Here is a 4,190-nt window from a genome sequence, read left to right as displayed (position 1 = left end):
CAACTGTTTATCAATTTTATTAATCTTTTCAAAGAGCCAACTTTTTGTTTCATTGATCTTTTGAATGATTCTTTTGTTTTCAATTTCATTTAATTCTGCTCTATTTTGGTTATTGTTAAAAATCTTCGACTATTATAGTGTATGAGAATTTAAAATTGTCCATATCCATTAGGGTTTGCTTTATACATTAAGGAGCATTCAGGTAGGGAGCATAAATGTTAACTATTGAAATCTCTTCATGTTCAGTATTTCCCTTGACAAATAGGTAGTGTCCATTCTTGTCTTTTCTTATCTTTGTTGGTTTGAATTCTATTGTATCTACAAATAAGATTGCAACCCTTGATTTTTTCTAATTTCCATTTGCCTGTATTATAGACATCCATCCCTTCATCCTGAGTCTTTTTTTATCCTTTGAGGTAGGATGACTCCCTTGTAGGCAAAAGATACCTGGCCTGGATTTTTGTATCCTGTCAGCCAACATGTGCCTCTTTAGAGGACAATTTAAGCTATTCACATTAACTGAGAGAATTGATAGATATGGTGGTGTTTTGGCCATAATGTTTTTCAAATGTACAGTGGATATTTTTAATTATTTCACCATTGTGGAAATTAGGTTTTCTTTGATAAATTCTGGGTAAGTTTACCTTGGTGATAGACTATTTTGCTGCTCATTACAGAAAATGGATCTGGGAATTTCCTGGAGAGCTGGTTTAGTTATGGCAAATTTTTTTAACATGTGTACATCAGTAAAGTATTTAATTTCTCCATTACAAATGAAACTAAGTTTAGCTAGAGTCAAGATCCTAGGATGAAAGTTGTTCTATTTTAGAAGATTGAAAGTCCTCTTCTGGAGGACCTCTTCTGGATGACCATCCTCTTCTGACTTGAAAAGTTTCTGGTGAATGGTCTGTGGTCATCCTATTATTTCTTCCTTTGTAGGTAGTGCTTTTCTTACATCTGGTTCCTTGCAGTATTTTCTCCTTCATATCAACTTTGGGGCAGTTAATTATGATGTGTATATTTGGATTGAGTCTATCTGTGCTTTATTTGGATTGAGTCTTGTTGGGGTTCTGAAACTGTCTACTATCTGAATTTCTGTATCTCTTGCAAAGGTTGGGAAATTCTCCTCTATAATATCTTGTAGTAGAGCATCTATACCTTTAGGACTATCCTCTTCTCCTTCAGGAATTCCTATAAATTGAATGTTTGATCTTTTGAAATGATCCCACAATTCTCTCAGGGAATTGTCTGTTTTCATTTTCCATTTTTCTGCCTGTTTGAAAGCTTGGGATCATTCAAAAACCTCATCTTCTATTTTAGAGATCCTTTCTTCTGCCTGGACCATTCCATTACTGAAGGATTCTACTGTATTTTGAAGTTCCTCAAATAACATTTTCATTTCCTTAGGCTCTGCTATGTCTTTTCTCATTATCTCCATATCCTTGATAATTTTGTCTTTGAATTCATTAAATTCTTGAGACAACTTTTGAAGAACTCTTTGGATTTCTATTCCAATCTTTTCCTCTATTCTGTTCATTTCATTTGCCATCCATATTCTGAATTCTATTTCTGACAATTCATCCATTTGTATATAAATGGTGTCTTCTGTTGTATCTCCTTTGTCATTCCTTGGGGAAGTTGATATATTCTTATTGTTCTTGTTACCAGCATTCTTCCACTGGTTGTACCCCATGAGTATTTTCCACAATTTGACAAGTAAAACTTGTATGGTGAGATTGGATTGGGGGCCTCAAGAAATGGAGATAACCAGCCCTTACCAATGAGCTGGGGCTGGTGATTGGGACTTTTCCTCTACAGTTTTACAAAAGTTTCATTCAGAGCTGTAGCCAGAGACTCTGAGGATCTTCTTGGTACAATAGCACAAGCTGGCTCTGTCTTATAGTCAGCTAGCCTCTACCCAATCATAATGACTTGTGCTGTTAATCTGAAATCTCATCTGGGGAGAGACACATGGAACTTTAGTCCCCTTCCCCCCACCAGTGAAGGCTGGAGGAGGAAAATTAGCTCCTCCCTCTACAAAACAACTACCACTCAACCTCAGAGGGTCCCTGGGTGGACAGCCCACATCGAGAGTTCTAATCCATCTGTTCCCAGGCAGTACAATGGGAGTCTCCTATATTCACAGGTATTTCTGTCCCAAGAACCTAAGGGGCTAGAGCCTGGTTTCCTGCTGTGAGCAATGGAATAAGAAAGGAGTGCCCTGCCAAAGTCAGATCAAGGGAGACAGAATCTCTGCCTTCTACTCACTATCACAGCTCATTTCTCTCTTCCTGTATTTACCTCTGTTCCTGCACCCCCAGATTCTACTGGAGTCACTGTTTTTGCACTGATATCCAGCAATCCACACAATGCCTAGGCCTCTCAGGGAATTGCCAAACACTCTAGACTCTGCAGAGTGCAGGCCTCTAGCCGGCCAGGCAATAAGGGAAGGGTAGACTGAGAGTTCAGAATTATGGGGAAGATATTTGTTCAACTTGATGCTAGGAAGGATGATGCCTAGGTTCACAAGTGGGGCCTCTCTGGATAAGGAGGCCCAGGGTTTAGTAGCTCTCTCCTGTGTGGTAAAATAAGAGGTCTTTTTTTCCCTGCTCACTTGTTGAGTGTCCACAACAAGCCTCCTGCTTGGAGGAGTGGTCTCTGGTCCTCTTGGCAATGGGCTGTACCCCATGAGTTTGTTTGTTTGCAGTTTGTTTCTTGGAGTCACAGCTTGCCTCAGCAGAGATGATGAGCACTTGTTTATCTTCTCTCTTAGCTCAGCTTCCCACTTTCGGCCTCCCTGAGTCCACTCTGTCCAGTATGTCTCCCCCTGGATAGGAGCCTATGTCAAAAGCTGCCTCTACTCAGCCATCTTACTTTCTCTCTCTGTCTCTTATGCAATTTATCTTGAATAAGTCACCAGAGAAATTTCCAAATGGTATACGTAAATTAAAGTAAATCAACTATTCTTAATATTAACAAATAGCAGAACTACTAAAAGGTTTCTTTAAAATGAAATTATTAAGCTCTACCACTATAAATGTTGATTAAGTGGGTCTATTACAGAGCCCAAGGTTATACTTTTAAACAAAACTCCTAATCATCATGGAAGGATTCCAATATTAAGAACAGTTGTTAGTACATTGAGTTCCATAAAGACGGCACCAGGGAAAGTGAGATTTGGATGGGCACTAGGCAACTCTTTGCCTCGCTGATGAAAAGTAACTAAACATGGGCAAAGGAGATCCTAAGAAGCGGAGAAGCAAAATGTCATCATATGCATTCTTTGTGCAAATTTGTTGGGAGGAGCACAGGAAGAAGAACCCAGATGCTTCCATCAACTTCTCAGAGTTTTCTAAGAAGTGCACAGAGAGGTGGAAGACCTTGTCTGCTTAAGAGAAAGGAAAATTTGAATATATGGCAAAGGCAGACAAGCCCCATTATGAAAGAAAAATGAAAACCTAGATCCCTCCTAAACGGGAAACAGAAAAGACATTTAGGGATCCCAATATGCCCAGAAGGCCTCCTTTGACCTTTGTCTTGTTCGGTTCTGAATATTGCTCCAAAATCAAAGGAGAATATCCTGGCCTATACATTGGTGATGTTGCTAAGAAGCTCGGGGAGATGTGGAATAACACTGCCACAGATGACAAGCAGCCTTATGAAAAGAAGGCTGGAAAGCTGAAGGAAAAGTACAAAAAGGATATTGCTACATTCCCGGTTAAAGGAAAGCCTGATGCAGCAAAAAAGGGAGTCATCAAGGCTGAAAAAGGCATGAAAAAGAAGGAAGAGGTGAAGATGAGGAAGACGAAGAGGAGGAAGAAGATGACAATGAAGAAGAAGAAGATAAATAAGTTGGTTCTAGTGTAGTTTTTTTCTTATCTATAAAGCATTTAACCCCCCTGTACACAACTCACTCCTTTTATTTAGTTTTTTATTAGATCCATGACATATTATGCAGCCATAAAAAGATGGAGACTTTACCTCTTTTATGTTTACATGGATGGAGCTGAATCATATTCTTCTTAGTAAAGTATCTCAAGAATGGAAAAAAAAAATACCCAATGTACTCAATACTTTTATGAAATCAATATATAACCACCCAGACTTTCATATGAAAGATAAAACTCCCTCCTTTTAAAGAAAAAAATTGAAATGTAAGGCTGTGTAAGATTTGTTTTTAAACTGTATAG

General features: G+C 38.6%; 1 pseudogene; it reads left to right on the top strand.

Annotated features, from left to right (window-relative positions):
• Window positions 1-3,228: 3,228 nt before the first annotated feature.
• Window positions 3,229-3,851, top strand: LOC128578285 (high mobility group protein B1-like; annotated as a pseudogene).
• The last annotated feature ends 339 nt before the right edge of the window (window positions 3,852-4,190 follow it).

Source organism: Nycticebus coucang, chromosome X (assembly GCF_027406575.1).
Source record: "Nycticebus coucang isolate mNycCou1 chromosome X, mNycCou1.pri, whole genome shotgun sequence".
NCBI classification, from domain to species: Eukaryota; Metazoa; Chordata; class Mammalia; order Primates; family Lorisidae; genus Nycticebus; species Nycticebus coucang.
Note: the sequence above shows the minus strand (reverse complement) of the source record. Positions and strands in the feature narration are given on the sequence as shown.